The 9,879-nt window shown below is 49.5% G+C and overlaps 1 pseudogene; it reads left to right on the top strand.

The window, feature by feature from the left end:
- The first annotated feature begins 1,125 nt into the window (after nt 1-1,125).
- LOC119041299 (60S ribosomal protein L38-like) lies at nt 1,126-5,175 on the top strand (annotated as a pseudogene).
- Nucleotides 5,176-9,879: the final 4,704 nt, after the last annotated feature.

Here is a 9,879-nt window from a genome sequence, read left to right as displayed (position 1 = left end):
CAGGAGAGAACCAGGAGAGAGCCAACAGGCCTGAGTTTCCAAGGAGAGCTGAGGTTAAAGCATGCGTCTGTGCCAGACAGCGTGGGCATATTCCATTCCTGTGCATTTGTGTCCTGGACACTGAGCTGCTTCGGGGACAGCTGGATCAGGGCATGGTTTGCCTGAGTTAAGGACGATGCCCTAGCCCTGACAGGTGTGCTCGGTAGTTTGGACATCAACCTGCCAACCAAAACGTCACTGGTTTGATTCCAGGTCAGAGCATGTGCCTGTGTTGTGTGTTTGGTCCCCACTGGAGCGGAAGAAGAAAGTGATCGATGTTCTCTCCCTCTCTTTCTCCCTCCCTTCCCCTCTCTCTAGAATCAATAAAGAGAAAAACAATTTTAAAAACTTTTAAAGAATGATGATGCCCTAGCCAGGTGTGGGTTGAAGTATCATCCCATATACCAAAAGTTTGCGGGTTCAATCCCCAATCAAAGCACATACCCAGGTTGTGGGTTTGATTCAGTCAAGGTGTATGCAGGTGGCAACTGATCAATGTTTCTCTCTCACATCGAGGTATCTCTCTCCTTTTCCTTCTTCTCTCTCTAAAATCAATAAATATATCCTCAGGTGAGGATTAAAAAAGAATGACCCTCCACAGCCTGCTGGTTTCCTGCCTCCCCAAGGCAACAGGTGAAGGACCGGTTCCAGACAACAAGTGAGAAAGGAATTGGGGAGTGATAACACAGAGACCAACCACAGCTCAGAAATCCAACCAACGAGGTACGGCTGCGGCTCTGCCTTGTACTAGCTGGTGACCTTGAGAAATGTTCCTGTTTCCTTGTTTGTTTATTGATTTTAGAGAAGGGAGAGAGAGAGAGAGAGAGAGACGGATTTGTTGTGCCACCCATTCATGCGTTTATTAGCTGATTCTTGTATGTGGCCTGACCAGAGATTGAACCTGCAACCTTGGCATATCAGGACAATACTCCAACCAACTGAGCTACCTGGCCAGGGTGAGAAATGTTCCCATCTTCTCTGAGAGTGAATGTCCACCTCTTCCAAGTGAGTTACCTGAGAGGGCCACTGGGAGTTGGGGAACACTGTCCTCAGAACCCTCCACATGGGCCTTGCAGCCCATGAATCATGGTGCAGACCTTCTGCTGGAGGAGCCTGGAGCACCTGGAGGTGGCAGGCAGGTTGAGTCAGGGTGCCTTTTACTTTCCTTCTCTTGGGCAAAATAAGAGAACCTATGCAGACAGAGTAGCAGAGGGAAAAGGAGAGGCCAGATAGAAGGAAAAGGCTGAACCCTGGTGGAGGGGTAGTGAAGGAGGCGGCAGGGTGACTAGGGACAGAAAGGAGATCGGCTCCAGAGAAAGTTCCTCCAAGGTAGTACCACGTCAGAAAATGATGAGCAGGGCTTAGGATGAGGGAGGGGAGAACCAACAAGACAGGAAATGATTCCCTGGGCATTGTCTCTTCATCTGGGGCCCTGCATTCACCTCACTGCCCCCCTCCAAGAATGAGGAACTCAGCCCCCAGTGAGCGGGTCATGGCCTTGACCAGCTGCCTGCCGCTTGCCCCACAGGCCACCTATATTCCTGTATCATCGTGGCCTGCTGGCCCAAGGCCCCAGATCCTTCCACAGTGCCTAGAACATGTTTCCAGGTGGGAGCAAACTAGGCCAGAGCTTGGTGGAACAGGGAGGTACGCTCCCAGGCTCAGGTATGATCGTGGGAGGCCCAGGTCAGGGAGTCTGGGACCACATCCCAAGCCTCTGGATTTGGGAACATCTAGGAGACCCTGCTTCTCAACTTCCGCACCTGGGAGAGGTGGCACAGTTCTGTAGAAAGAGCACATTTCTACCACACCGCGCCTTGGCAAGACCCCTACATTTCCATGTCTATACTGATAGAATGTATGGAACGTTCCTATGTACAGGACACTTTAAATGAGTTTTCCACTTAATCCTCACATGCCCCTTATGAAGTAAATTCTAATACTTTCCCCATTTTACAGATGAAGAAATGAAGGTGTAGACAGGTTGGACATATGCTCAACCAATGACAGAACCGAGATTCGAACCCAGGTGGACCTTCTCCCAGGGCTGAGCTCTGGGCCCCCTCGCAATGCTGCTGAGAAGTGCACCTTAGGACACCAGATGAGGGCGCAACAATGCTAAGGAACACCCTACAGACTGTAAAGTGACGGCTGAACTAGGTGTCACAGGCTGAGAGACCTGGAAAGGCCCTTAGGTACCATTTCTTTGGTCTCCCATTAAATAGATGGGAAGGCTGAGGTCAAGAAAGGGGTAGAGACCTACACTGGATCACGTAGCAAAGCCTCGAGCTTCCCAAAGAGCCATGGGGGCCCAAGGAAGAGTGGCCATTTGGAGAGGTGTGGCCGGCTCCTCCCTGCAGCCTGCCCAGTGAGAGGCGGGGCGGACAAGCACTGCAGACTTGCACGTAGTAGGCGCCTGGCTGATGACAAAAGGGAAGGCCAGAGGAGGACTCAGAAGTGATGAGAAGGTCTTCAACCCCCAGGCCTTGGAAGAACCTGAAGAAACAAAGGAATTTTACCTTGAACACCAATCTTCGTCATCCCTTCCCAGCTGGCGCTGATCTGGGGCCATGATTCTGTATGGCTGACTCAGAAGCAGCCCTGAGTCCCTTGAACTGAGGTCTGTAGTCAGAACACCTTGGGCTCATTCCAAGATCTTGACAAATCAGGTCACCACCAGGATGTCAACTCCTCCCTGACCACACACTGGCTGTCTGATCTGCCTCTACACTTCCCGCCACACGCACCCCAGACCCAGCCTGCTCCCTGTGCACAGCACCCCCTGAACCACCACCACCTTCCCAGGAAACAGGGTCCAGCATAGCAGAGTTTCAGCACAGCTGCAGCCCACTTAATAAAAGTGTGTGTGCCGGAAAGCACACACCTGCCATGCAGAACCTCTCGTGACAACAATCTTCACTAAACCTTATGCTTTACATTGGACAGTATGACTCCATTTTTTCAGACGCTAACTTGCAGACAAATAAAGGATATATTTAAAACACACATAGACAGAAAGAGAGGCAGTTGCTTTGGGCTGAAGGCATGATATCTAAAGAGTGCAGCGTTTCTTTCTGGGGTGAGGAATACAAAAATTTTCAAACGCTAATTGTAATGATCATTATAGAACTCTGTGAATATACTGGAAACCACTGAATTGTATGCTTTAAATGGATGAACTGTATAGTATGTGAATTATCAGTCAATAAAGCTGCTTCCCCCCATGCACACACGTGTGCACACAGGCACACACACTTGTACACTCGGGAGCTGGCAACCTGCCCCTTCCGCTGTGTCCATCAATGAATACATTGCCCGTGACAGTAAAAGCCGTCATTCACAGCTACTGATTCAGGATTCTAATCATGTCGAACCACTTCCAACACAAGTTTAGAGCAGCAGGTTTTGAGCAGAAAAATAAAATAAAACAAATACTGGCGTTTATCAAGAGTGGTTACTGTTCTCCCTGGGAGAGTGACCGCTGCCCCTCCCAGGCATGGGCTTTCCGATAAAGAGAGATTGGAGGGGCCTGTTTTGCCTCACTGGTGCCCTTGAGCCTGAATTACATCAGCCGGGAAGGCCGCGTCTCACAGGGAGCACCAAGGCAATGATCTTCCACAGAGGAAAGTGGCTAACTTGTTTTTCCTCATAGAATCTCAGCACCAAGGTGAAATTTGTAAATTCCTGAGTCAGAGCCAATTTCTTTGTTTCAAGCGGCCCCCCATGTCTCTAGAGAAGGAGCCCAGATTCATGTGGCATGGAAGACCTGTGGACTGCACCTCAACTCCAGTGTGGCCTCCACACCTTCCCCCAGCCCACGTGTGTCTGGGGCACCGACCACCAAGAGTGGCCCAGGCAGGAGGTTGCAGGCCTCGCTCCACCCACTGAGCAGTCACCGGCTGGAGGATGGGCTGTGACTAGTCTGTGCCAGGGCAACGTGAGGGAAGGTTGCCTGAAGGTTTGGGGGAGAGGAACTCATCACTTTTCTGAAAGAGCTTCTAGAAGCACACTGTGCTCTCTGAATGAGGCTGAATGTGTTAGTTATCTGTTGCTGCTTCACAGATTACCCCAAAACTTAGTGGCTTAGAAAGACAAATGTTACCCCATAGTTTCTGTGGGCTGGGAATCCAAGAACAGCCGTATGGAGTGGCTTCAGCACAGGCTTGCTCTGGAGGGGCTGCTGTCACCCGGGGTTTGGCCAGGGCCGAGGACCAGCTTCCACACTCACTGGGTTAAACCAGCCCTGCTTCGAGAACTTTCAGCTGCTGCTGTTAGGGGACTCAGGTCTCCCTGGCTACTGGTTGGAGGCCTCAGTTTTCCAACTCACAGGGCAGCTGGATTCCTCCAGAGCAGGTTATCTGCGTGAGAGCAGGCGGGAAGCTGCATTCTGTCCTGTGGCCCTACACTTCCCCTTTTTCCTGTTTGTTAGAAACTAGGCACTACGTCCCACCGGCACCCAAGGGGAAGGGTATTAGGCTCCACCTTTTAAAGGGAGTATTGAGAAATTTATGGACATGTTTTTAATCTACCCTGATGAAGCCTGCAGCCCCAGAGATTTCAGGGCACCGTCTAGTAATTACAAAGGGGAGACAGTTTTCAGAAAGATGTAAAGAAACCCAGCCGTGGTGCCACTGGAAAGATGCTCGACTAAACCAGCCCTGAACTGGGTCTTCTTTGAGACACTCCAGATACATGAGCCAATGAGTCCTCTTTCTAGTTTCCGCCAGTTGTGTTGGGAGTTCTTTTTCTTTTTTTTCTTTTTCCCTTTCTTGTTTTTTTTTTTTTTTGGGGGGGGGTTGGTTCTGCTGCTTGAAATCAAATGTCTCCTGTCTCCTTGTAGGAATAAAGAAAACGGCAGCTCTCTGTTCTGTCCTTTTTCGTTTCTCGCCCTTTGCAGTGCCAGCCATGCGCTCTCCACGCTTCATGGCCACATCTCGCAAAATTGAGGAAATCAAAGACCTCCTGCTCACAGCCAGGTGAAAGGATGCCAAATCCATCGAGATCAGTAAGAATAAGGACAATGTGAAGTTTAAAGTCTGGTATAGCAGACGCCTTTATACCTCGGTCATCACAGACAAAGAGGAGGTGGAGAAACTGACTCAGTCCCTTCCCCCTGGTGTGTCAGTGAAGGAGTGAAATAAACCAGACACTGATCTGCATTAAAATGTTAAAAATTCAAAGAAAAAGAAGAAGAAGAAGAAGATGGCAGAGTCACTTGGTGCCGCCACCAGAGCATATTATGAAGGCAATCCCACCCATTTCCGGGCAGGGTTGGGGGCACTGGGACACTGGCCACCCACTCACTGGGCTGCTGCACAGAAGGGCCAGTGGGCCGTTGCCTAAGTGAGGATCAGCCTGGGAGTGCTGTCCATCTGATGAGACCCAGTTTAGAAGAAACTCCAGGATACTCACATATGTGACATTTTCTCGTTTCATTTCCCAGACAGGATGCTTATGTATAGATTTTCTGGACCAAAACCAAATCCCAGAGACCCATTAGTTGGGCCCCAGCAACAAGACAAGGTCTGTGCAATCAGATCTTGCTGGGTCCCACATCCTCCAAACTCCAAACGGTCATTTGGGCGTCCAACTCAGTTAAACACCTGCGCGTGGTGGGAAAATTGTACACAAAGTTGTGTCTGATGGATATGTGATTGTGTTTCATATCCACTGCTTGCCAGCTCTGGGGCCCTGTGAAAATGCTCAGTTTCCTCATCTGCTCATGGAAACTTTAGTACGTACCTCACTGGACTATTGCAGGAAGTAATGAAATTGTATATGCCTTTCTTATAAATATGTACATATGTATATCATAATTTTTCTCCCTTTCTCTCTGTTCCTGCCATTTCACCCTCTCAAAAGTGATAGGAAGTTAGGGCTCACCCTCACCAAGCCCTTCTAGATGGGACTCTAAATTCTCTGATGGGAAGGGCTGGATGAGTGAGCGGGTGTGCTGACCTCGTCTTGGCCTTCAGGATGGTTGATCAGTGCCAACAAAGCCTGTGCTCACTCCCCCATGCCCGACACCTGTTTTTGTAACTACCCTGCTGTTCTCAGGAAGGAGGTCACACACATTTAGAGCCATCTAAAATGATGTCTGTGACTGAGGAGGTGATACTGACTGGGATCAGATTTGGATGGATAAACAGAAAATCCAAATCACGGGACTACACTAGATAAGAGCCTAGTCTATCTCACAGGAAAGGAGCAAGAGCTGGGCAGTCCAGGGCTACTGGGTCAGTCCTGTGGAAAACTCAGGCTCCGTCTTCCTGCTGCATTGCAGGCTGCAGTGGGTTTGCTCACCCCCAGCCACGTCGCCAAGAGGCTGCGTAAGCCCTAACCATGCTGCTGACCAGAAGGAGGAGGAAGAACAAAAGAAGATAACAGGGGCCTACCTGTTGAGTCAGGTCCATTGAAGCAGCCTACCCCTCAGTCCCACACAAATCCAACTACAACTCAGTGGCCAGCACCTAACACATACTTGCAGCTAATGCTAAGGAGGCTGGGAAATGTAGTTTCTATTTGGTGGCAACAGGCCCAGCTAGCAGTCTTGACCATAGTAAGTTAGGACAAGTAAGGAGAGAATGGGAAGGAAGCCTGGTTCTTCCATCCAAGAATAAAGCTGAGAATCTCACCCTAACGTCTGAGTCCATTGCTCAAATCACTGCAGAATTTGCAGGGGGCAGGAAGGTTCCTGGAACCCAGAAGCCCTGGCACAGTGCCTGGCACAGAACAGATAACCAGAGCTTTTGTTCCCATAGTAGACACGCTGTGGGGTAATTCCCTGTCTCACGATAACCCCCACTTCTCTGAGAAAGGCTCTAAAACCCAGAGGTGGGTCCCAAGTAACCCTCCCCTCTGGCCACCGATGACAGTTCTACTTGAATGTCCATTGACCCAGACTGGGCCATTTGCAGTCCCTTCCAGGATCTTCAGTGTTCATGTGAGGAAAGGGCAACAACCTTTCTCTGGTGGCCAAGTGGTGAGGTGCAAGGCTGTACATCCTGTCCCCCCGGAGGGAGGGAGCCAACAGAGAAAAAGAAGCCAGGGAAACCTAAGAGAAGAGCCCAGAGCAAAAGGTCACGGGCACCTCATTCCTACCCCCAAAGCCCCAGAGGCCCAGCTACAACTCAGTCCTTCTGGTACCCCCCCCATCTATGTCACCCATCTCTGTCACTTGCCATCAAGAACTACTCCAGTTGCCTGTCCCTCTCCAATAGGGAAGAGCTTCTGTGTTTATAACATGTTTCATTAAAGAATAGTACTTGTCAGAATTCTTTTGGTAGCAAGTGGCCAGAAGTCCAGCTCAAATTGGCTTAAACAAAAATAAATACATAAATTTTTTAAATCCTTTGACATAAATGGGAAAGTCAGGGCGAAGCTGGCGATCTGATGGTGTTCCGGGGCTGCGTGCCCTCTCTGCAGCCCTCCCTGTCTCCTGGTCCTTGTTTCTCCCCTATTGGCTGTGTCCCCCCCGCGACCACCTGCACACGGCAGGGCAGATGCCTGGGCAGCAATCCCTCCCAGAGGTAGACAGACCCCCCCTCTCTGACACCCACAGACCTCTGATTGGCCAGCCTGGTCCCATGTCCCCCTTCGGTCCACTCACAGTGCACAGAGTCACTATGCTAGTACCAATAGGCAGGCCCGTGTCACCACCCAGCTTTTCAGCCAGGGACTGGCCGTCTCTGGTTGATGGAGCCTCTGGAACCACACAGTATGGGGAAAGTCAGTCTCCAAAAGCAGGGAGGTGCTTGGCAGACCACAGACATAAAGACAGTTTTGCCTTGTAAATCAGCAAAGACTTTGGAGCCAAATAGACACGAGTTCAAATCCTGGGCCAACCACTGAGTGGTCCTGTAGCCTGGAGGGAGCTACTTGATTCTTAACTTTTTGTCTTTAAAACAGGGATAATCATACCTGCCTTTCTGGATTATTGCAGAATAATAAAGCACTTGGAAGATTGCTAGGTTGTCAAAGTAACCCAGCTAACTTCATTGCGTGTAGTATCACCCCACCACCCTCTTGTGACTTAGTTCAGGGCGTGGACACCATGTATGAAACTTATGTGGTTTTTTTTTATTGGCTGTGTCATGCTGACCCTAAGTCAAACCGAACCCTACCCCTACCCCTACCCCGTTCCTTCCTCAATGGGTTTATTCTATGTTCTCATCCCACCTGACTCGTAACAGTTTAAACAGTCTGGGTTGGGGCATGGGAAGGACCTGGAGACAGTTGGAAAGAAGCCAGCCCTGGAGACAGGCCTCAAGGCTGTGGCATCCCTGAGCTTAAAGAGCAGACTGTGACTCTGAAAACGTTTTTATTGCTATTAAGCTAACACTAAATTCCTTGTGCTCTTCATTGTTCTTTTCTTTTCTTTTTTTCCAGGGGGCAAGAGAAGAGGCCTAGGAGAGGTCATGTGGCCATTTGAGACCTTCCTCCCCACGATACCCAGGGTTTATAAAGCCTGAGTGCTCAGCCCCGGAGGAAAGGGGACCCTGCTTCGGACACTGTTTCTTATAGTGGACCCCAGGCTATTTGGCCGGGAGAGTGAAATGAAGGGAAAATGGGATGGATTTGACGGAACTTCTGGGGCAGGAGTAAACAGGGGCAGAGGGGAGAAGAGAGGACCTGGAAGCCAAGAGTCCCAAGTCTTCAGCAGAGGAGTGTGCCCAGTTGGGAGGACCCTGCAAAGGGCACCTCTGAGGGCTGGCCGCAGGCCCCACCTACCACAGCCCTCCTATAAGAACCTGGTCCTCTGGGGCTGGACTCCCCATGGGGTGAGCACAAGTCCCAGCCCTATTCTTTACTCAGCTATCCTGTGGGCCTCTCTCTGGTCCCATAAGATTACACAACTCCTTGTTGGTGCAAGAAACAGAGTTTTTATAAAAGTTTATTTGAGCAAAACTGATGACACAGCCAGAGAGCAGGATCTCAAATGCTCTAGGGAACAATGGTTTTGCAGTTTACTTTATTTTTTTTAATTTTTAAATTATTAACCTGAGAGAGAAGAGAGAGACATTAATTTGTTGTTCCACTTACTTATGCACACCTTGGGTGCTTCTTGTATGTGCCCCGACCAGAGACTGAACCCGCCACCTTGGGGAGAAGGGACAACGCTTTCACCAACTGAGCTAGTCAGCCAGGGCAGCAGTTGCTTTGACACATTTGCAATCAAGGAGGGAACAGAAGGAAGGTTATATGAAGGTGGGTGGGGAGTGCAGTGTAGCAGTGATTTTCAACCTTTTAATCTCATGGCGTGCACAAACTAATTACTAAAATTCTGCAGCACACCCAAAAAATATATTTTTGCCTGCCTGACAAAAAAATAGATATAATTTCGATACATTCATACTGGAAAGCTATTGTCGCATTCATTATTTTCATTTTTATATTTCAAAATCTAAGGGAAAAGAGGTCAGTACACCTGACTAAACAGGTATTGCATGTTTTTAAAAAAGTCTTTCAGTACACTGGTTGAAGGTCGCTGGATTATAGGACAGTTACGATTGTGCTGTGCAGAAGGAGGTCCTTAAGACGTGAGAAGAAGGGACCTTAAAGGCTGGTTGCACATTGGAAGGAGGGATCTGAAAGAGGCATTTCAAAGGTGTGTTAACCTAGATGCACAGAAACAATGAATAGGGCTGGCTTAGGGCAAAGATAGACTTTTACTAAAGAAGATAGAGGCTTTGCCCTGGCCAGTGTGGCTCAGTTGGTTGGACTGTCATCTCATGGACTGAAAGGTCATGGGTTCGATTTTCAGCCAGGGCACATGCCCAGGTGGGTTTGACCTCCGATCGGGGCACATGGGAGAGGCAGCCAATCGATGTCTCTCTCACA

This window comes from Artibeus jamaicensis, unplaced genomic scaffold (genome assembly GCF_021234435.1).
Source record: "Artibeus jamaicensis isolate MK-2021 breed Jamaican fruit bat unplaced genomic scaffold, CSHL_Jam_final scaffold_286, whole genome shotgun sequence".
In the NCBI taxonomy this organism is placed as follows: Eukaryota; Metazoa; Chordata; class Mammalia; order Chiroptera; family Phyllostomidae; genus Artibeus; species Artibeus jamaicensis.
Note: the sequence above shows the minus strand (reverse complement) of the source record. Positions and strands in the feature narration are given on the sequence as shown.